This window comes from Suricata suricatta, chromosome 7, assembly GCF_006229205.1.
Source record: "Suricata suricatta isolate VVHF042 chromosome 7, meerkat_22Aug2017_6uvM2_HiC, whole genome shotgun sequence".
In the NCBI taxonomy this organism is placed as follows: domain Eukaryota; kingdom Metazoa; phylum Chordata; class Mammalia; order Carnivora; family Herpestidae; genus Suricata; species Suricata suricatta.
The window spans coordinates 90,177,587-90,202,304 of record NC_043706.1 but is presented as its reverse complement, the minus strand read 5'-3'; the positions used below and the strand labels follow the sequence as shown (position 1 = coordinate 90,202,304).

The window sequence follows — 24,718 nt, the reverse complement described above, 5'->3', positions numbered from 1 at the left end:
TCATACTTCTTGGGGTGCAAGCAGGTCCTCCCTGTGGTCCCACAGACCATACCACAACAGCTGAGAAGGCAGAGGGAGAGGGCCATGAGCTGCACCAGATCATAGGTAATGTAGCTGTCAGTCTTCTTCAGGATGCATGGAGTGAAGCAGTTTGTTCCCATAGCTCCGCATCACCGCGAGGCTGTTCCAGGGGAAGAAGCCAAACTGGAACACTGGTGAAACTGTGAAGACAATGGCCTTCATTCAGAAGGGCCTGCTGGGCCGCTGGATGGACAGGATGGCCCACAGGAAGACGAACATGAACGGTGCCAGGAAGGTGGTGGAGGCAGTGACCACGTGGTTGAGGACGATGAGGACGTAGCAGAGCAGTTCCAGGTGGGCAGTATGCACTGGTAAGTGGCCTACAGCAGCCTCAGTGCCTGGCCCTGTGCCACCGCGGACTACTGGGCCTTCTCCAGCTCCGGGATGCACAGGTGCCTGGCGAGGAAAGGCACACTGGCCATGCACGTCCGGCGGCCAGTGTGGGCTAGAAGCTCCCATGGTCACATAGGGAGCCCACCAGCTTGGGGCCACCTCCTCCTTGCTGCTGCTGCTGCTGCTGCAAAGGGTATTGTAGCTGGTGTTGCGGGGACTGGTTGTGTCGGTTGTGCTGCTTAGCGGCTCACCTGATTCTGTGTTTGGTGCAGCCTGGGCATCCAAGGGGCCTGGCAGCGTGGCCTGGGCTCTGCTTTCCTACACTCGGTCCAGCAGGCGCTGGAGCGTGTCTCCACCCCAAAGGAGCTCCTGCGGAGCGGAGTTGGCACCCGGCGTGCAGCACGTTGCTCATGACGCTGTGGTGCCACATGAAGCTGCGCAGCCAGCATGTCAGCCAGCGCACGAGCTCAGGCTCCCTTACCCGCGAGGAGCACAAGCGGCTCCGTGCCTGGCTCTCGCTGGATCACGTGGCTGCGCCAGGCCTTCCACTGGCTCCGCCTCTAGGCGCAGGCCAACCCGAGAGCGGTTGCCCTGCCGGGTCTTGCCACCGCCGCCTCAGCACCGCCAGGACGTTGGTCACCTGTCCCTGCTGCGCCATCTGGAATGCGCTCTGTGCCCCAGGACTGGGGTCCTCGGACTAGGCTTCCTTTCCCCCCTCACTGTCGGACTCGGACATAAAGTAGTCCCAGGCGGAAGTGGATGCGTATGCGGTAGTTCGCCCACAGCCACTGGCACCATTGCTGGAGGGGGGAGAAGCCGTCTGCACTGCGAGGTGTTGGCTCCTGGGTTCGGGACACACCACTGCCCACTGGGTCCTGCCTGTGCTTCTCCTGCTTGGCACAGTTGCGCTAGGGACTGTGTGGTTTGTACCACAGGTGCATGTTTTTGAGTTTATCAGAACTGTAGAGGGCGAAACTCCTGAAGGCCTGCAGGGCGGTGTCGTGGACCTTGGCCTGCAAGTGCCGCAAATAGTGGCTGAGGAAGATGCAGTGCTGCAGAAGCAAGAACAGGTAGTAGAGGCAGTCGCAGAGGACCTGGGCCCTGACCAGCGTCTCCTTGGAGTCAGAGTAACTTTTGGGCACACAAAGCTGAATAAAAGGCTGCGTGACCCAGCAGAAGTCTCTCTGCATTTGCTTCACAAACACACAGGACAAGATCAAGAGCATGTTCTTGCAGTTGATGATGGTGACTTCGTAGAGAATGTGGCAGTCCCGTGGCAGGAGGCAGGTCCGTGTGTCCTTCTGCAGCTTGGTGCTGAAGAGCAGCAGTATCAGCAGGCTAGTAGGTAGCCCAGCTTGAAGATGCTGATGTGGGCAGCCCCCTTGACTAAGGCCAACGAGAAGAGAAATGAGAAGATGGCCACCTTCAGCGTGTTGAGGTAGGATCTGCAGGGGAGGTAGTTGGGAATGTGTTGGGCATGGGTTGGGCTCCCCCCTCCACAGTCTTCAGGTGGTCACTATTGATGCTGGCCACCCCTCAGTGTGCTTGGCGGAGAACACCTGCCACTGCTGGGAGGTGCAGAGCAGCAGGAGGAAGTCATTTATGAGGTTGGTAGAGTTGGGGGCCCTGAAAATTGGGCAGGTACTCCACTTTGTGGAGTTCACAAGGATGGCCTGGCCCCAGTGCCACAGGTGGTTTATGCACAGGGTGGGCAGAATGCCCAGGTACAGCAAGTACTGGTACAGCAGCAAGAGTACCAGGAATAAGTTGTAGTTGGACCAGGGAGTATTGATGGGTGAGGATGGCCATGCAGGATGACCATGAAGTTCCTGCACTGCCCAAACATGTTCACGGCCATCAAGAAGATGCTCAGCCCAAGTTTGTAGAAGAACTTGAGGTAGCTGAGCAGGTCCTGGCTCAGCCACTAGAGAGTGATGTCATTTGTAGATGGCAAGGGCCAGCAGGTGTTGTGGATGGTGATGTTTCTGGCATTGGTACGGGGTAGCCTCAGATGCCAGCAGCAGCAGGGTCCATAGGTGGTTCTGGATGTAGCCCAGGTTTGGGAAGCCCTTCCACATCCCCAAACCAGTGAGCAAAATTAATGGGCCTCTGGTACAGCCAAAACTGATTTTTTTTCTGTGTTCTGCAAGTTGATGCTATTGAGAAAGGGCTCAGTACAGTTTCTAGAGTACTCATGGGGCTTATGATCTCAACATACAGTCTTGAACATGACGATGATGCAGATCCAGACAGTAGACTGGCAGGAAGCCCTGGGCCAGAAGTGGGGGTAAGGCAGGGTGAAGACCCACAGCACAGTCATTGGGAGGTTCCTCCCTAACTTCCTTAAGGGCCATCCAGAGTGTACAAGACTACCATCTTGAAGATATGCAGCGTTAGCAGGTAGCAAAAGAACACCTGCATGTTGGTGAGGACATCTCAGAAGCCAGTGGCCAAGTCTAACAGCTGTTTGTCCACCAGGCCCCACTTTTGGGACTTGTGTGGCTTGGTGGGAGCCAGCTGTGCTCAACCCCTCTTCCTCCTCCTGCTGTTCCAGTGGGGTGCCCCTTACTACACCCTGCCTGTGAATCCAGCCCAGGAGGTGGTGCCAGGTCAGGGGACATGCTTCCAACTGATGAGCTACATAAAAGGCTGGTGGAAGTAGTACTGTGCAGGATGCAGGGGAGCAGGAAAATGCCAGGGATGAAGATGCTAGAGAAGAGCTTGGATGTGCTGGGTATAGCGGGAGCTAGAAGCTAAGAGTGTACAGCGCCATGGCGCCAAGGTTTAGGCAGAGGTAGCAGGTGTTCTTTAGTCCCAAATGGCCAGACTGACAGGGCCAAGGTGGTGGGGAGCTCGGGACACTGCTCCATGGCCCAAATGTAGTGCAGGTCATATAGTGTCAGCCTGTAGAGCAGGGTGGAAGGTGATCAGAGCATGGCCAGCTGGTGGCAGCTGCACATGGTCCAGATGAGGCAAGCCCAGAACAGCAGCACAAAGGCGTGGAGGCCAGCCAGCTGTGGTAGGTGATGGTCCATACGATCATGATGATAAGGGCACTGTTCCGTGATGAGGTGAGCCCCATGTCTCTCTAGGCTCAGCCAGCCTGGGGCACAGAGAGGTGCTGCTGGATGGGGCTGTGGCCAGTCAGGTTGTGTCTGATGTAGCTGTTGGTCTCTATGTCTGGTCCTGTAAGCATCAGGTGCTGGGCAGCCTCCTCTTTGATGGCAGTGGCAGCCCTGGCCTGGCCCTGGGCCACAGTCCACCTTGGTCAACTCCACCTGTCTTTCTTCCTCACACCTGCAGCCTCCTTTCTCTGGTCCAGGGGTTATATGTAGAGCTTCAAGAGTGAGATTCATGACCTCAACTGCAAGACATCTGAGGCACCAGAAGAGGTCTTCAAGAGGCTGCAGTTCAAGGTCAGGGGTCTGGATGAAGATGATGCCTTAGCTTTCTTCAACACAGTTGAATACTCAGAATGGGCCATCGTTTTCAAATCTTGTTTAACAAGCACATTGGCGGTGGGGGCTGGCAGGCTGCCCTACAGGCCTGGGGTGATACACCTGTCAAACTGTAAAGCAGGTGTCCTAAGGTGAGCTCAGGAAAATGAGCTCCCATGGAGCAGAAGGACAAATGCCCCCTTGAGCTTGATTTTCAGTGTGAATCACATTGTGAAAACAGGCCTTCATGATCCTTCTGATATTTTGGGTTTTAAGCAGGACGTGTCAGAAGAGTTACCACAAGGATAAGTGGCTTGTGGTGGCCAAGCGTTCATAACAATGTTGCTTTATGATTCTTTGATGTTGTCTCTTCCTATCATTGTGAAGCAGAATTCACCAAGCACTGGATTATTCATTCACTAATAGGGAAGGAGAGTTGGGATCAGACCATCATGGGGTAGGTTAGTTTTGCTTTACTGGTAATGTGTTGTTACCCTGGTAAGACAGTCCTGCTTCAGTCCAAGAGGAACCTCCCTGTAATTTTTAAGAATCATAATTCTGAAATTACTTTCACATCAAAGAAGTGTTCTGAGCTCCACACTTATGAATTCTATTTTGTTAATGCTATTAAATTTTTTTTAAATTTATTTTGTGGGGGTGGAGGGAGAGAGAGAGAGCATGGGAAAGGAGCAGAGAGAGAGAGAGAGAGACAGAATCTTAAGAGCTGAACACTTAACCAACTGAGACACCTAGGCAGCTCGTCAGTGCTACCTGAATGAAAAGTTTAACAATAAACTAAGTAGTCTTATTTAGGCACTCAGAATTTTGTTCCTAGGAGGATTTTGAAACCCATGGATTAGCAATAGTCAGTCATTGTCAATCAGTTATTACCAGACTGCACTGAGGGCCTAGTGATGCTGGAGCCTACAGTTAAAGAAAAAGCCATTAATCTGTGTGTTAATAGTAAATATCCAAATTTTAAAATGGAAATAGCGAATTTGAAACTCTGTTAAGGGGAGAGGCCCTGCTCTTTTAGTTTCTTTGTATCCTGCTATATCCCTCCTCATGTTGTGGATTGAAGATAAATGTTGCTGAAGAATTAGATGGAGAAATTCTAGGATACTGTGGATTTGATAGATCTTAAGACTGATACAGACAGGAAAAAAAGTTTTTAGCTCTAGCCTTTTAATATAAATATTGGCTCTTTGGAACTAGATAGGTTTTAAGAAGCCATGCCAGTGAACTTTATTCCCTTCTTAAGCCTTCACAGTTGATTCATTAGTCATTTATAAATTTGGATCTTCAAAGACACTTTATGTTAGCCCTGGGAGTTGTTCCTTCTATTCAGCTAGAACTTGACAAAATGCTTTAAAATCAAGCATCTGTTCTTCTGTTGTTCAGCTCAAGTTTTAGGGATTGGTATTTTCTGGAAGTAAGACTCTCTTAAGGAAGCTTCCTGGAAATGTGACATTCAAGGAGAACGGTATGGGAAATATACTATGGAGAATCCAGCTCTCAATATATTTAAATGTTATACTTGGAAGCAACTAAAATACTCACATTTTAAAAATGGAGAATGGGTGCCCTTTTTTTTTGGAGATAGAGATAGAATATTCCTTGTGATCTTGAGATTTGATTTCTCTGTTTAAAAAAAAAAAGAGTGTGGTTGAACATTCGTTCTCTGAAGTATTTTGAGCTCTTTGCAGATGATTGCCATAGTCCTTAGTTTCCTGATACCTTTCTTACTTAAGATTTCTTTTCTAAGAAAACTGTTTCACAGCTGAAGAATGAAGCCTCTGGCCATATCCTGATGTTCTGGTGTGTAACTGATCAGTCTTTTTTTTTTTTTCAAGTTTATTTATTTATTTTGAGAGAGAGAGAGAGAAAGAGAGCGCGCGAGTGAGCGCGAATGCAGGGGAGGGGCAGAGAGAGAGAATCCCAAGTTGGCTCCGTGTTGTCAGCAAAGAGCCTGATGCTGGACTAGATCTCATGAACTGGGAGATCATGACCTGAACTGAAATCAGGAGTCAGCTGCTTAACTGACTGAGCCACACAGGTGCCTCAGTCAGTCTTTTTCAAATCTCAGGAAAAGGCAAGGTGAAGTGAATTTCTAACACTTCTCTTTTCTACCTATAAACAATTAGAACTAGAAGCCTTTAAACCACACAGGTGTGTGTGTATATATGTTTTGTCAAATAAGGTGATCCTTTTAAAATGGGATCACTTAATGGTGAAGATGAAAATCTTGAATATTCAGCATGGGAGGTTGTGTGATGCTGGAAAGCTCTAACACATGCAGCATAGGGAATTTCTCGACTGCAGAACCGGAATGCTTTTACATCCGTTTTTGTGGCTTCTGTTTGGTGCTTTGTTTGGACAATATAGATTTTTCTCCTTAGTGAATAGCAGTTGAACTCTCTGTTTTATATATTGGTAGGTGATAAAGAGACACTTCGAGAATTAGTGACAAGGAAGTGCATTTCATGTGTGAAGCAACATTTTGGCAGATGGACTTAGCCTGAATTGAGACTGTCCTGAATTGGTTTTCAGCATCACAAATTAATTCCATGTGGAATCCCACCAAACCATTTGGCATTAAACAGAGCATGGTATAAATGCTGAAATGTACATCACACTTGATGAGATGGGCTTTCTAATAAAAAGTGAGTCCAGAGGCTAGACATCTGGTGTTGTGCTTTATGCAAAATACATTGTCAAATTGCAGCCTATAGAAAAATAATGGTTGTCATTCTCTTTTGCTGCCATTCCTTTCGGGAGCATGTTATAGTCTACACTTGAGTCAAAATTATGTTGATAATAATAATAATAACAAATAAGCTTCAAGTTTTTTTCTAAAACATTTATTTTTTAATGTTTATTTATTTTTGAAAGCATGAGCAGGGGAGGGTCAGGGAGAGAGGGAGACACAGAATCCGAAGCAGGCTCCAGGCTCTGAGCTGTGAGCACAGAGCCTGATGCAGGGCTCGAACTCACGAATCATGAGATCATGACCTGAGCTGAAGTTGGCCGCTTAACCAACTGAGCCACCCAGGTGCCCCAGCTTCAGAGTTTTCCAAACGTGCCATTATTGCTTGGTTACTCTTAAGCAATGTGACTTCTGACCTGTAGTTTGTGATGCTGTAGTTTCCTTCCTCACACTTGTAGGTAAGATCTGCTCAGAGGGCAAAGGAGGAGGATCTATGTTTTTCGAATGCTGACGTCTCTTTTTACTACCTGCTTTTATTTTTGAAAAGCACATGTTGCATTTCTTCTTATGAAAGGAATTTATTCTGTTTTAGTTTGCTTTCTAGTTCTGGTTAATATTGATTTATTATTTTGAAGGTATTCGCTATAATTTTCATCAGATTCTCAGTTTTACTTTTGTAAACTTTAAGTTCTGTGACTTTACATTGTTGTTATTCCCTTATTCATTATAAATAAGGTTTACATGTTTAATGGGACCTCAAAGTACTTAAATTGGTGAAGATAGTGTGTGTAACAGTGGTTTATGCCACCATGGTAATTTTGTTTGAAGTATAGTATTCTGAGTGTGAAGTTAAAGAGGGTATAGTGATTTGATCCATCTATTTTGTCTATTCAGGTTAAGATCTTTATATTAGAGTGGAAAAGAGGTGCTGGTATGCATTCTTCTCTCTTCTATCTGGAAAATTTTCCCTACTTTCCTCTGTACGTTTGTGAGATCCTACTTCCCCTTCGAGCATCTCGGTATAGGTAGCATTAATTACGTGTTCTATAAGCTCCTTACCTGATTCACAATGAAAAGCCTCTTTCATGCGCTGTTTCTTTAAGTATGGGAAGTTTTAATGGACCAACTTGGGACCGTGTTTTCAATAATGAGTTGAAGAGATTTTTTCCAAATTGTTAGTGTCAAAGACAAACTAGGCCTCTATTAAGGGAGACAGTATAAGGAAATTTATATCAATGGAAAAAAACACCTAAACCTTCTTGAAATCACTATTGTTCACTGACAGACAGGGAGATTGTAATTTTGAAGGCCTCTTCCAGTGACTGAACTGCCATTTGACTGAATTGTCATGGCCCCCTATGAGTGGATGTCTAACCATAAAATGAAAGCTCTTTGTTGCTGGAGGTTATAAGGTTTTGTTCTTTAATAATAAATCTAGCTCGGAGACATTTCTTGACTGTAAATTTGTCTGCACTGAAGTGCTCGTAAACAGCACCTGCTGCTATTACCGCTGGTAGAACCAGGTTTGGGGATCTTGTAGAGTAAGCATATGCACTGAGAATCAATATGTGTTTTATTAGCACCAGGAGACTCATTGGATTGATTTTTTTTCTTTTTACCTTTATGGGCAATTGCTATAAAAAGGTAAATTAAAAAGTTAACCATCTGCTACCTCACTTTTCATTTAAAATCTTTTATTTGATTACTCTTTCCAGGTAATCAATGCTTTCTATTTTGCTATTATGCTTGCTAGTGAATGAAGGTGGGTTTAATTTATAGCTTTTATTTATCTAACGGTATTGTCAGAGTCACAATCTTTATGCATCCTATTAGTAGTCTGGAAAATATTTCTTAGTACATCGAAACAGAACAAAATTCAATTTAGAAATATAATTTCCTGCCATGGAGACACTTGATAACAGGGGGGAGATTAATGGAGCCCAGTGACAGAAACTTGATTTAAAGCAGGAGATTAATACTGCTTTATCAGCCTACACTGCAAGTGAATTGGTTCTGAAGGAAAAAAAATCTGTTTGAAGTTGCTGAGTTGTCGGCTTGTTGGTTGAAAAAAGGTCTCTAGACATTTATTTTGTTATTGCTGAGTATTTGCTGCATGCTTGTCTATTTGACAACATAGGAACAAACCTACGGCACACCACCAGACTTGCTTATTTTACAGTAGTAACATGTTTCTTATTATTCTTTTTGATCCCACAGGAAGCTTGAATGCTGTGGAGGTCGGCTTCTGACTTAAGGGGATTATACTCCGTAAATCATGTCAAAATTAACGAATAGAATTGTGCTGACACTCCAGTTTGGTTGGATTTAAGTAAAATGTTTAAGCGGTATTTTTAATTGCAAAGCTCCTGCCCCTAAATCCCATTATAAATACTGTTTTCTATCCTTTACAGAAGTCATTAACTTATCCCCCCAACTATAAAAGTGTGAATCTTCCAGAAGAATTTAAAGCAAATCTGAAGAGTACTTCAAAGGGTTACAATGTCCACTAGATGTGTTCTGAAACAAAGTAGGGAGCTTGATAAACTACTAGAATGCATCCTAGAGGAAGTGGGTCTAAATTTTGATTTAAAAAAATTTTTTTATTCCCAGGAAATTAAAGTATTCATATTGCTGGATTAAACCTTTTGAACTTGTGGCTGAGCTATATGGATTTTTAAACCTGGTGTTTGTCTAATAAATCCCTCCTGGGAAATAAAAAAGAGATAGAATAAATTCCTTACCCAGTAGAATGACATAAATGGCTCTGTGTTTCTCAAAAGCTTGAATTTTTAGATAATCCCCTACAAATTAGTTACCTTATTTCTGAGGGAATGGGATAGTTAACAACTTTCATTTGATTTTATTAACTTTTAAATTTTGTAGAAGTGAACTGAAAAAAATTTGTATTTGTATTAAGTTATAAAGTAGAAAAAGGATTTTGCTAGAAATCATACTATCTGGGTTGTAGTGTAAGGTCCTTTAACAACTTTCTGTGGTGTTATGGGTATTTTAAAACTACTCTCTATTTCTAGGACAGCTGAATAGTAATAATATCTGCCTTGCTACCTTACAGGGTTATTGAGAATAAAAATGAGATGATCTATGCAAAGTATTTAGACATATAAAGGGCTATAGGAATATAAGCAATTTTACTTAAAATAATATTAGTGTGATTAGGCTACTTTAAATATATCATCTATAGGATTTTTTTGGAGGGAGATGTATCATTTCAAAGACATCTATGCTAATTTTATGTTGACATAACTAAAACTATCAATATTTCTTAGAATTGATCCACTGTAGATTGTTTAGATGTTTTTAAATATACAGAGGGTAATGAACTGTAGTGCATTTCTCTTTGGAACTAAACACATGGAAGAAATTAAGTAAAAGAATCTTAGGGCCTATTTGATTTGCTCATGGTAGGGTCTCAATACATTAAAAAAAATGAATGATAATGAATCAATGGTAATACAGATTGTCATGAGTTCTAATTGCTCTGAACCAAGTCCTTTGAGTGGTACTCTGTCTGAGGTCACTTGCATGGCCTCTTTAGGCTTCATTGGCTTGTGGACTCTGGTACTTGAAAAAAACACATGCCCAAAGGGAGAATTAGACCCTCTTAAAACTCTTCCCTAGCTTGAAGGCACGTACCAAACTCCCAGGTAAAGTACACTAAAGTGGTTAAACATTCACTCAGAGGGGAAGGAGTTGCTTTCAGGAATTTATAATCATTCAAATCCTAAGAATTTAGCAGAGAAGACAACCTAAAAGGGTTTTTAATTTCAGTGAACATGCATGTACTTTTATCCCCTCTTGCTTCACAGATCCAGAGGGACCTTCTTGAATATGCCCCTTTGACCTTTTCCTAGTCATCAAATTACCCTTATCCTGCTTTTTTTCTTTTGCACTTCCTTTCCCAAATGGCTTTTCTTTGGTAATGCAGTTGAAATAGTGCAGTGCCTACACCAGACGTTGGCACTTGGATTAATTTTAATCCCCTTCATTCTCATTTGCTGGGACGTGACCATCAAGCGTGCTGACCTCTTGGGAGCTGGTCTGGGTTTTGCCTGGGGTTCATGGCATCGCCAAATATTTGTGAACATTTTATTTTCCATCTTGGGGAACATAGTTTTGGAGATTTTAATTCTCTTTTGTTTTTCTTTCTTAACTCCCCCTTCTTTGTGCTAAGAGTGACATCTGGGAGCAGGAGAGCCAGGTGTGAAGATTACTGACTGTGACAGCTAGGTTGCCATTATGAATCGAGTTTGCAAATCAGACTCGGGAGACACAGACAGGCTTTAATCAATACGACTCTTACTGAACTTCCTGGAAGGAAACACGGCCTGAGACCAGCAAGGAGATAGTGTCATCAGCTCATGGGGAGGCCTAGCAGCTATGTTAGTAGCAACTTTTTGTTTGCCTCCTCACTCACACAGGTCCAAGGTGTGAGAGTCAGGGTGAGTAGGGTCACCTTGTCTCAAAGAGGCCACGTCCCCCACCAGTCTTGTATGTGGTTTTCATCAAGCCTGAGGTCTGCATGTGAGCTCACAGATCCCTCAGCCCAGGTTTTTGTTTCACACAATACAGAGGGAGAGACAACTGTTCCCCATTTATCTTAACTCTACTGTTTCCAAGGAAACAAGGCCATGGGAGACAGGAGGTCATTCTCAGGCAGGCCTGCCTCAGCCAGGCCTGATATTAACCCTTTATTCACACTCAGACGTGCTGCTGTGGAAATGGTAGCATTACTATGTACAATGCTAATGATATTTTAATATGATAGTGGAATGCCTTTAATATTAGTGTTTACCACTCTGTGTTTTCTAGGGCAATAAATAGAAAAAGAAAGCCTTAGACATTCATCTATCTGTTCAACCCTCCACATTTTTTGAGTGTATACTGCATGCCACACCTGATTTTAGATACTAAGAATGCAAAAATGGACAGGTGTGGCTCCTGAATTCTTCAGAATCTGAAGGGCAGTTCTCTTAGCATTTGGATTACCGTAATACAAAGTTCCCAAGTTCCACATAGAACTGAGTGCTCTCTGTGGGAGCACCAAGAAGAGAACTCACTCTTGCTACTGTTTTGTCGCTTACAGACCTTATTCAGCCTTTCTTTACAAGCATGATCATATAGAATAGTAACTGATATTCACAGTGATTACTCTGGAATGTTTTAAGGTTATAAAGTGCCCTCTGAATCACTGTAAAAGGACTTTGGAATTGTCTGTAGTTTTAGACTATAAATATTAAGTTCATCCTTGTACACCTTTCAGGATATTAACACAGTATTGTATGTCTAGGAAGTGAATGATCAAGATTTCTTGAGTTAAATCTAAATAATACCACTAGGGACATTACGCAGTATTGAAGACATTAAGTTTTAGGAAAAGTGAACTGTAGTACTTCACATTCAAACGTACGGAGCTGACACTTCCTGAAAGTTTACACGTGCTGCAAAAGGAGAATTACTCAAAGCACATTAGATAAGTCCATTATGGGTGTTTTGGCAATAGGTTATGGGAAGGTAGGATTTTGAGGCATGTTACATCCCTGCCCTTGAAACAGGTGTCACGGGGCATAGCTACTGCCTTACATCACATGTTCCTGCATATCACCCTAGATGTAATCCTGAGCAGGGAATGCCATGGATCTGACCCATTCATTCTGATTTCATTTCCTAAAATACTTGTTTGTAACATTCACAGATTTTTTTCTTTTTCTCATTATTTGAGTAGAAAACTAATTTGTGGGTCTTTTGCCAGTTCAGGGGAGAATCCAAGTTAATGTACCTGAGAATGTGTTCAATATTCAGATTTAGTTTCAGCAATTTCTGAGTACCTGCTCTGTACTGGGTATTTCCACATGAATCATCTTCTTTGATTCTCACTATAAGCCTTTTATAATTTTTCACTTTTTAACTGAGGATATTAAATTCTGAGAAGTTGAAAAACTTGGCTGAGTCACATAACTGGAAAATGGCAGAACTAAAATTAAAACTTCTATCTTTTGAGTCAGAGGGTAATGTCATTATACCAACAACTATAAGTTGAGAAGGAAGAGCAAGAAAAAACTTTGTGGTACTATTTAGCAGTGAGAAGTAGGAACTTGGAAAAGTGGGAAGCCATAAGATCATAGTAGCATGTTTTTAATTCCTGAAACAAAGCATGTTTAGCACATGTGCTTTGCTTTGGTGGCTTCTAGGTTTTTCCAAATCGCACCTCAAGTGTTTCCACATCAAAGAGGCCTTTTCTTATATCTTTATTTTCTATCCCAGTGTACTGTTTTATTAATTGCATGTTTCTTAAGTTTTTATTGTATGCTTACCTCTTAAAAATGTATTTATTGTCTGTTTATTTCTTTAGGCTATAAAGTTGATAAAGCCACTGTCTCTCCAGTGTTTACTACAATGACTGCCACATAACAGACATTTAATAGATACTTGTAGAATGAATATCTGAATAAATGAAAACCAACCAATGAAAGGACCTAAAGTAGATGCCTATCACCTTTAATTATGATAAACAATTATGGCAAAATCATAATTGTTTAACATTGACAGATGGAACACACATATTTAACCATCACTACCCCCCCCCAGTCTCACTAAAATAAGAGTAAAATATTGTATTTAACAAGGAATACATCTTCAAGGAAAAGGAGGTCAGAAGAAAATAGCCATGAAATTTGGATAACTAGAGAAAAGAAAAGGTAGATTATCTGTAAATGGTAAAGCAGATTTGAAAATTCTGAACCCTGGCCCACAGTTGGAAAAGTTAAAAAAAGCAATCTTATTAACACTACAAAACCCCAAGGAAGCTCCTGAATTACCGTCACAGGTTCTTCTAAAAGGGGAAGTGGAGATAGGGCTAAGAGCAGAAGGACTGATTGAAAATCTGTTTGAGAAGCTATGTCTGAGAAGGCTCCTGTCCCCAAATCCAATCTTCTTTCTACCCTGGAACCCTGTCACCACGGAGTTTTAGCCCAACTAGCAATGACATTTCCCAATCTTTCCTGCAGGGAGAGTTGGCTACATGATAAATTCTAGCTAATAGGATGTGATGAGTGAGGCTCTTAGAAAAGAAGTTAATTGCCTTTCAGTTCTGTTCTCCACTCTTCCCCTGAGCTGAAATATAGGTATGTGTTGAATTAACTTGGACCATGTGAAGAGGACCTCCTAGAAGAAAGTGGAGTAACAAATAGAACACATCTGGACTTTTTAAAATTTTCCTCCTCATGGAGCAAAGTCCACTCAACCAGGACCAGCTCCTTCTTTTCAGCTGTTTTTGGAAGAAATAAACTATCTTCCAAATTAACACAGAAACAGAACCTAAGACCCTCTTTTCCCACTTTGCACAACCAGGTGATTGACTCTCATCTAACCTGGCAGGAAACTAGGTTTATTTATGCAGGATTGTACTAAAAACAGGTCCTGTTCACGTACTGATCCATTCCCTGTCCATTTCTTCTCCTACTGGGTCCAAGAATATGGAGTCAGACTTCACCTATATGTAGGAGCTTGGAAGAGTCTTATCTGAAAAATTTGACCAGCCCCTTCATCTCCTGACGTTGAATGTTTGCCAGTGAAACACCTAGGCAGATGACTAGACAGACCAAAGTTGCCAGGCCTCACCCATGCACACAGAGCTTTAATAAATTTGGTGGTGCGATACTTTTAGAGGTTGACAGCCAGTCACTAGGAGGGCACTAGGCACTAGGAGGGCAATAGGAAGAGGAAAATATGACCAAAGGAAATTATTAATATTATTTAGTTTTTTAAAATGTTTATTTTTGAGGGGGGAGAGAGAGAGAAAGAGAGAGAGAGAGAATGAGTGGGGGAGTCCAGAAGGAGACACAGAATCTGAAGCAGGCTCCAGGCTCTTAACTGTGAGTTAGCACACAGCCTGATGCAGGGTTCAAACCCACAAACTGCAGGATTATGACCTGAGCCAAAGTCAGATGCTCAACTGGCTGAGCCATCTAGGCACCCTGGACCAAAGGAAATTATTAATCAGGGAGTGAAAGAAGATATTGCATCCATAGAGAAAAAATACTGGCTATAAAAAAGTAACATTCAGAAAACTATGAGATTCCAAAAATTAAAACTATGAAAGAAGAAATGAAAATTCATTGGGAAGGGTGGGAAGATAAAGTTGAAGAAATAAGCCAGAATATAGACCAAAAATAATTTAATTTATTAAAAATTTTTATAATTTTATTTTTGATAGAGAGGGAGGCAGAGATTCTGAAGCAGGATTCATACTGTCAGCACAAAGCCTGAGGTGGGACTCAGATTCACAAGCTGTGACATCATGACCTGAATCAAAGTTGGACGCTCAATGAACTGAGATATCTTAAAAATTATTAATTATAAAATTATTAATTATAAAATTATTAATTATAAAATTATAATTAAAAATGATTTTTAAGATATCTCAGTATTGAAGGACAGGAGCTTCCAGAATCAAAGAGCCAGTGGACATGCAGGGGTATAAATGAATCCAACCAATTTAGAAAACAGTTCATTATTGAATTTCAAGTAGAAAACAGAAATAACATAAGGAATAGCATTTGCTAACAAGATTGATAGCCCCATTTGACCACTTAAAATATATGCATGTGTGACTTTGTTAAAAATAAAACATTTAAAGAAAGCTATTCTACTAGTTTGTGTTCATATCAATAATAGCTACTGTTTACTGAGGACCTTCTATGTGTTAAGCATGAAAACAAGTTTTTTCAAAAATTACTTTTAATTTTTACAGAACCTTGTAAATGATCTATTACTATCATTTACAGAGAAGAAAACCACCCCCAAAAGAAGTTAAATGACTTTTCCAACACCTTCTGGCTTCAAAGCCTACTCTTCCTTCTCTAGACCAGCTTTTAATTCTCTGAGGACCTAACTGGGGTAAGGATATTTGTGACTTTATGGAGGTTCGGAAAGTGAGTTTCACATGGCTTTGCTATGTAACATATTTTTATGATGGTGACAAGCAATGCCAGGAATTTCAGATTTTGGTCACAGATTTGAATTTTTGATCTGAATTTGACAACTTTATTCTCTTCTAGCAATTAGAGACATGTAGAAGGCTTTTCTGATGGCCCCTGAAAGAGGGAGAGTCCTCTGATGCCAAGGGCCTTTCCAGTGGAAACATGTTGAGTAGAATTGGGAGGGTGGGTGGCATGTGTCAACATGTGGATGAAATATGGCTGTTGATTCTCTTTCTTTTGTGAACTAGTTTTAGACTGTTAGGTTCTATACAGGCAACTTCTAAGTAAACTAGAAGTGACAGATAATAAACATAAAGCTAGGGCTGTGGCAACTGAAATCGATGCATTTCAAGTTCCGCATAGAAGAAAACAGTCAAGATGTTTCAAGTCCTTTTAGAGTGATAAATGCAATTTACACAATAAGCAAGAAGCAATGATTGGGAATAGATGGTGTAAGATCCCATCTAAGTGATAGAAAAGAGGTGTTTGATGGGGATGATGTTGCTAACCTTAGGAACTGCCAACAAAATTGGCTCTGAAGGTTATAAAAAAAACCTGTGAATATAAGCCAGAAAGACAGAAAAAGCTTAGATTCCTTTTTGCTTCACGTCAATTGCATAATGGTGATAGGGCCCAACCAGGATAGTACAGCTGCCTCATCTTAGAGAAGTGGAACCACACAGCATTTCAGGCAAGTAGAGGTAAGTTGAGTTCCTACGTTTCCAGAGAGCTTTCACCAGGCCACTGCCAAATCTTATACTATACTATTTGCTATTGTTAAACTGAATGGCACACTCCATTGACAGGAGCCCTTGTGGGACACAAAAAGAACTCAGTGAAGTTTTATAATAATGTTATAAGATATGTCTCATGCATCTCCCAACCTGTAAAGCCCATGCATTTCATACTCTCATAACATGGCCATGAGAGTTGAGGGAGATGTCCCCTTTCCTCCTACAAAGACAATAGTCTTGATGTTAGGGGCACTGCCTCTTCCTCCCTTGCCCAATTTTTTAAAAAAAGTAGAATTTATTGTCAAATTGACTAACATACAGTGCATACAGTGTACTTTTGGTTTTGGGAGTAAAGTCCTTCTTCTAAAGAGGGAGCTTTACAAAGAGGCAACAAGGTGTCCTGTGGGCAAAGCCTGGCCTTTGGAGTTGCCATAGAAGAGAGGGTCTGAGAAGGATTGCAAATGAGCGAAACCTTGCTTTCTCAAGGCCACTCTGATTGTGGGCAGATTATCTAACTTCTGAAATATGTATCATCTGTTGTAAAACAAGGATGATGTTAGTCCCTACTTGAGGGAGCATCTTGGAGCATTTGGTGGGATAAAGCTTATGGAACACAGAGCAGAGCCTGCATGTAATCAGCACTCAGTAGACATCAGCTTTATAAAGTTACTTCATTACTTTAACCTTCCTTCCCCAACTCCTAGAATGGGGACAGTAGAACCCTCCCCATGGTGTTGTTTATGGAATGAGAGCTAGTATAGGTGGAGAGTCTGGCTCACGAAGGGTTCTTAGTCAGTGTTTGCCATTATCCTTTAGTTCTCCAAACCACACCAGAGGGTGGAGTTTCTGGAGGACTCAGCAGTGTGAGGGTCGATCCCAGGAGACTCACAAAGTGAATGGAGATTACTTAGGTTAATAAGATATGGTCTCTTTTCACTCCTTTTATCTCATTCAATTAAGGCTCCTGGAGTTGATACACCTCTGGCTCACTGGGCTCCAGGACAAGGCTCCACTCCAGCCACTAACCGGTCGGGATCGTCGTTGTATCTTGGGTTCCAAGCTTAGTCACTCTCCAAACTGTCTATCTCTTGTTTAATAGCTAATAGAGAAGGGGCTAAAGAAAGTGTCTCTTTTCTTTCTTACCTGCTCTTTTCTCCTTTAGTCATAAAAAAGATTAAGAACTTACAGTTTAAGGAATAAAATCTAGTGTGGCGTATTCCAGTGCTCCTGTTAACTGTTGTTTTGTAAAAATTAAAACAAAAATCAGCCTAAAATTTAAAGTCATAGAACATTGATGGCTACTATATTATGTTTGCCAGTTTCTGATTGGGAATTTGGAGAGTTCAGCTGGGTAGTTCTGGCTCGGAGTCTCTCGTGTGCTTACAGTCTTGTGCTTTCTGGAACTGGAACATTAGGGACCTAGGGCAGCTGGGTGCTGGCTGGGCGCCTCTCACTTCCTGTAGACTCAGCACTCGTGGTCTCTTGGGTGGGATAGTTTAGTTTCCTCACAGCATGGTGGCCTCATGCTAATTTAGAGTGCGCATGTGGTGGCTTACGGTTTTAGCATAAGTGTCCCAGAGAACCAAGTACAAACTGCATTGACTTTTGTGACCCAGGTTCAGAAGCAGGACTGGCTACATAATTGGGGGGGCCCAGTGCAAAGTGAAAATGTGAGTCCTTTGTTGTTAAGCAGCTCAATTTTGCAGTAAGGAGCCTTTCTGAACATGGGACCCATTATGATAGGTCCCATGACTAGGAGAGTCACCCTCAACATACACTATTGGTGTACTGGTCACTAAGGTCAATGCAGATTCAACGGCAGAGAACCTAGAAACATAACCTCTGATGACAAAAATGTAAAACAATTTGCAGCTATGTATTAAAATCCTCATTTCCAGGTTTGTCTGATCCCTCTTTTTTTTTTTTTTCCTGACTTTTATGTTCTCTGCTGGTCATTCTGTTCATCCTTATTTCATGTATATTATTTTTTCCTTATATAAGAGTCCTTAGTATTATTTGCATTTTTTTCAGTTTTCATTTGAGGTTAGTCAAATTTAGATTTTAAATTACATTTTTTAATGTTTATTTTTGAGAGATAAAGAGAGAGAGAACAAGTGGGAGAGGGGAAGAGAGGGAGACAGAGAATCCCAAGTAGGTTCCAGTCTCTGAGCTGTCAGCACAGAGGCCAACGCGGTGTCTGAACTCACAGTGACTTGAGCCGAAGTCGTGGCTCAACTGACTGAGCCTCCCATGCGCCCCTTAAATTACATGTTTTTAACAATTGCATGGAGATTTGACTTTCATATTCGCTTGACCAAATGCTTCTGGTGCACCTGGAAATGGCTTGTCATAAATTTCTGCCTTTTCGTTGAGCTCTGTAGCCAGCTGCCTCCGGGTTGTGTCCCTTTGGGTTCTGCATCTGTCAGGAATTCATGAAATTCCTTGAAGAGGAAGACAGACATCTTGATTGGGGTTCAAGCTGAACATTAAAAATACTGTGTTTCCCCAAACACACACACACACACACACACACACACACACTCTACACTCTGAACAGATGTGTGATGGTACTCTCTACTTGGGCACACTGAACATCATCTTTGCCTGATGCAGCTGAAAGTTTTAAAATTTAATCCTCATTATCATGTGACCTTCATTAAGATTTTCCACTTTGTGTTATTCTACTCAGGCCACTGAGTTTTTTAATCGTTAAAAATTAATTACCTATTAACAAGTTTGTTTATGTCACTTTCGGCTTATATGGCATGAAATTCATAGATATGAGTTAGATAATAACTAGCATATTTTGTCACATTAAGCTGACATGGCATTTTCAGTTTTATCATTACCCAGTTGGAACCTCACAGAAACCCCTATAGATTTGTCTCTACAGATAGTTGAGAAAACTGAGGTTCGAAATATAAGTGCCTTTGTCTAAATTACACAGCTTTGACGACGTGGAGCTGAAGACAACCCAGGTCTTTCAGCTCCTGTGCTACTGTGTCTTTGTACTCCATCATGTATCTCTCGCATTGAATTCCAGACTTTGCTGAATTCAGTGTTTGGTGAACAGTGCGAGGTTATAAACATTTAGTTTTTCCATATCTGTGTCAACAACAAGTCTCAGTGGTCCGGGCAGCAGTAAATCACAGATAATTGCCCAAGACCTTGCTTGAACATTATTTTCTGTAATTTTTTGAATAGATAATATATGAACATGATCAAAAGTCTTCATCTATCCTTGATCCTATGATGTGCAGATGTAACTGTATACCCATATCGCTGAAAACACTCACAGATGGTAGCATACCGCATGTTCTGTTCTGCACCTTGATTTATTTCATATAGTAATACCACTTGGAGCTAGTTCAATACCATCACTGACTGCAGAATGTGTGTGTTCAGTCACTTATCTAACCAGTCCTCATGAAAGGTGTTTGATTTTTATCTGATTATTTTCTATTACCAAAAAAAGTTACATTTAAGTCCCTTTTACATACTTATTTGTATATATGTGAGAGTATTTTTACAGGATATATTAGGGTTAAAATATATATAAACTTTTCATAGATGTTCAATTTTTATATAAGTAGAATTTATGTGTCAAGAATTTGTACATTTAGGGGCACCTGGGTGGTTCAGTCAGTTAATTTTCAGACTCTTGGTTTTGGCTCAGGTCAACATCTCACAGTTCGTGAGTTCAAGACCTGCATTGGGTGCTGCACTGAGTGTGTGGAGCCTGCTTCAGATGTTTTCTTTCTGCCTCTCTCTCTGCCCCTCCCCCACTTATTCTTGCTCTCAAAATAAATAACTAAACTTAAAAAATTTTGTATATTTACATTTTTGTAGATAGTCCCAAATTTCTCTTCAAAGAGGTTGTTGTTGGAGGAGATGAGGAAATGGCCACCAGTTGGTCTTCGAGCTGGACCTGAGCAACTGGAGGCTCATCACCCCGTCCCTTGTCCTTAGAATATATGTTTTGGCCACCCTGACCACAGCTGGAGTTGTTTCAAGGACACAGCCTTGAGAGAGTAATGGATTTCTGAGACCATCTGGATGGTATACATGACTGACCTTCTCTAATGGCTCTATATAAAATTTTGTAGTTCTAAGGGGTGTGTATGGAGATCTACTTGTCTTGTAGCTAACTTAAGTCAAGCCTTTCTGTAAGATCCCTTACTTATTAGACCGGTCACCAACCAGTCTGGAGCGAGTGATCTGCTTCTTTTTTGGGTCTCTCCTTGCTCTTTGTGCATGGGGGCTAATTTTAGATTTCACTTGAGACACTCCTGAGGTTGTGAACCAATAGAAGGTATGTTCTACTTAACTTCCCACCAGTATTGTTATAAAAGTATTTGTTTCATCTCTCCAATATAAGCAATCAAAGTTTTGTTTTTCTCTAATCTGATTAGAGGTTTTAAATCTGATTAGAGGTTTTAAACATTGTTATTGCTCAAAGTCATGAAAATGACAAATTTTGAAGACCTAAGACCATGTGTTCTCCTTTACGCTCCTGATCTTTCTGTTGTTCTGTGGCCTACACTTCCAGTCACTCTCATCTGTGCTTTTATGTCAAGGAAAGGCAGGTCCTTGAGACCAAGGGCACACCTATCATGACATGCAACCATGCTAAGAAACATCATATAAAAGAAGCTGCAGGGAGGGGAGTATTCTAGTTGTTTCCTGACTTTGCTACTTCCTGTCTGTGAGATCTTGGGAAAATTATTCAACTTTTGTAGAATCTCAGCTTTTCCTTCAGTAAATGGTGGATGGAACTTAATTTGTAAAGGATTAGTGACAATGTACCCTACCCCGTTTGGCATTTTGGAGGCACTCAATAAATGGTATATATTATCCCCTTCAGAAATGTGAAATACTTTCCCATATGGCATTGTGATTTTGTAATCACTTTGTAGTCTGACCAGACTGGTGATTTTTCCCCCACACAGCTGAAGTTTCAGGCTGTGATAAGGGGAAAGATCTTTGGCCCAGATAAAGAAATGGGCTCTTTTTAAGGTGCCCTAGCAATTGGTCTTCATAGCTTCCCTTAGTCAGCTGTGCTATGGCTTTGGACCTCTTCCTTGCCACTTTAGAATACAGTGTTTGGGTTCTTTGGAGAGTTCTCCAACCCTCTATTTTTTTCTAAGTCTAATTTTTACAAGAAAATAGCCATTTCAAATGAATCTATTCATAATAGGGACCAAAACTTTCTAGTAAATAATAAAAAAGGCCTAAATTGACTTCTTGCCTTGAAAACTACAACTAAAAACTTATGAAAATAAGTTTTCTTATTGGAATAAAATTAACAACAATTTTAATAATGAACTTAGATCAATAAGGAATGAATCAGGATTGATTTGTTTTCAGTAAAAAAAAATCTCTAAGACAATTGTATGATCATATGTGACACTATTTCACATTTTGCATCATAAGCAAAAATTTGAGGAGCTTCATCAGTTTTCCAAGATTCTCTCTTAATCAGGTAGTATTTATATAATTTTTTCTTTTTTGTATCCAGATGTTACTCTTCCTGCTGATTTTCTATATTTTTCGATTATAATAGGTTCTATATTGGTGCATCATCATTTGTCAATGGCTTTAATTATAATTCCAGCAGTTTTCAACCATAACTTTTGTTAACTATGAATTCATTCATCTTTTGCAAGTCTGACAATTTCTCTTTGTGATCGCCTTACATTGAATTTGTACTGATTTTTTAAAAAATAAAATTTGTGACATCTAATAGTGTGATAGACTGAATAATGGCCTCCCCAGTCATGTCCACATCCTAATCCATTGAATTTGTGAATGTTACCTTATGTGGTAAAAGGGACTTTGTGGATTTGATTAAGTTAAGGGTCTTAAGATCATAAGGATTTTTTTGGTTAAGTTTATTTATTTTTGAGAGAGAGAGAGTGTGCATGAGAATAGGGGAGGGGCAGAGAGAGAGACAGAGAGAGAGAGAGAGAGGAGAGAGAGAGAATACTAAGTAGGCTCCATACTGCCAGTGTGGAGCCTGATGCGGGGCTCAAACTCACAACTGTGAGATCATGACCTGGGCCAAAACCAAGAGTCAGATGCTTAACTGACTGAGCCACGCAGGTGCTCCAAGATCATAAAGGTCTTATTCTGGATTATTCACGTGGGTCTGATGTAATTGCTAAGGTCATTATAAGAGGAAGGCAAGAGATGGAACTGAGTGGTGGATTGAGGCTGGAAACAAGAGACTAGAGTAATGTAGTCACCAGCCAACAAAAGCCTGCTGCCTCTAGAAGTTAGAAGAGGCAAGGAGCAGGTTGGCCTTGGAGCCTCCAGAAGGCGCAAGCCCTGCCAACACCTTGATATTAACTCCTCAAAGCTCATTTCAGACGTCTGACTTCCAGAACTGTAGAAGGACAAATCTGTGTTGTGTTAAGGCACTTAGTTTATAGCAATATGAAACTAATATAGTCAGGTGCTAACCAAAGTGATGACCTCAGAGAGCATGGGAGTGGACAGATGCTGTTGTGAAGAGTGAGGTAAACAGCTAGTTTATTAGTGAATATTTGAATAACTTTAGCTTCTCCACTGTGCTGCATAAGTGTCTGTATGGGTACTTGAGTGTGTGTGTATGTGTGTGTGTGTGCAATGAAAAATGAATATTCAGAAGCAATTTATATAATCCTTTCCCATCTTCTGTCTTGTTGGGAGGTGGGATTCTTCCTTGCAAAGCCACTGAATCTAGTTAGGGAAATGATCAGAGATAAAAACTGAAGACACTGAGGAGCATTGATGACTGAATATAAGAAAGAGCCTAAAACTATCTGAGGAATACAAGAGAGATGCTGATAGTTTAGTGAGAATTAGAGCCTACTGATTCTGGAACATTTTAAGAACTAGAGAATGAGAACAGGGCAGTTGTGCCAAGAAGTAGGACTTTTAGGAGCAGAGAGGAGACAAGAGGATTTTTAGAAACTTTAAGTATGTGTTACATATTATATGTATACCTCTTTTGCTTCCCAACCAGCTTTCCTTAATAAAAATCTTCAGTTGTGATCCAGAGTTAGGATTTGGATTTTGTTTTTATTTTCTATTTTAATATTAATTTTTTTAAAGGTTTATTTATTTATTTTGAGAGAGAGAGTTTGTGTGTGCACAAGCACAAGCAGGGGAGGGTCAGAGAGAGAGGGAGACATAGGATCCCAAGTAGGCTCTGTACTCAGTGACATGAGGCTTGACATTGGGCTTGGTCACAGTCTGAGCTGACATTAAGAGTCAGATTCTCAACCGACTGAGCCACCTGGTGCCCCAGGATTTTTTGTTTTAAGTGCGCTGGTCCTAAAGCAGGGGCAAGCACAACTTTATTTGGATTGTTTATCAAAATAAGCTATTACTGTGGATGGACCTGGAGGGTGTCATGCTAAGCGAAATAAGTCAGGCAGAGAAGGACAGATACCATGTGTTTGCATTCATAGGTCTAACAGGAGAAACCTAACAGAGGGCCATAGGGAGGGGAAGGGGGAAAGAGAGTTGGGGAGAGAGAGGGACACAAACCATGAGAGACTATTGAATACTGAAAACGAACCGAGGGGGGAAGGGGGGTAAGGGGGTGATGGTCATGGAGCAGGGGCACTCCATGTGGGGAGACACACCGGGTGTTATATGGAAACCAATTTGACAATAAACTATTAAAAAATAATCGATTACTATTTCTTACCAGAGGCTTCTAAGCCAGCTCTTTCTGACCTGTAATGTTCTAGACTGGAACCAAGAGTTCTGCAGCTCTCCGATCTTTAGCATCTTGGGTAACGCCTTCTTGTTGACTGTCTTCTTAGAGGTGCCTATATGGCAGTTCTCTCTGAGCAGCTGCTCTTGGGCAAGGCCTTCAAGAGAGAAGCCTTTCTAACCTCAGCTTCATGCTTCTGTTTCTCATTTTCTTTGCTTTTTTGAACTTAACAACAGTCAAACATCTGTCATGTTGGAATTCCTTTCTCTGGCTACACTGTCCTTGGCTTATCTTTCAACTGACTGTTTTGGATGGAAATTCCTCTCCGGGGCAGCTCCTGTAATGTTTTGATGAGCACTGTGTAGGAGTTTGAGAGTAAAGTCAATGAGCTGTGTACGTTTGTACGTAAGAGTGCACATCCTTCTACCACTTCGCACACCATCAACCAAAACCCAGTTCTGATCCGCAGCAGCTGTGATTATAACCAGATCTGCAGGATGTAGTGCAGAGGAAATGCCCACTACCCAGCCAGTTTTCACATCGTGCTTGGTGACTTTCAGCCTGAAGCACTTGGAGGCTTTGGGCAGTTTCAATTAGATGTGTCCTTTACTGAGTCTGCTGAGAATCCAAGGCAGGTTTCAAATTTGAAATGCCCCCTCCATGTTACTGGGCTTGTGGGTGCTGTATGAAATTAGCCTACAATGTGCTATGATATTCAAGTG

At 41.5% G+C, this 24,718-nt stretch overlaps 1 pseudogene; it reads right to left on the bottom strand.

Moving 5' to 3' along the window:
• Positions 1–3,284, bottom strand: LOC115295296 (annotated as a pseudogene).
• Between the last annotated feature and the right edge of the window lie 21,434 nt (positions 3,285–24,718).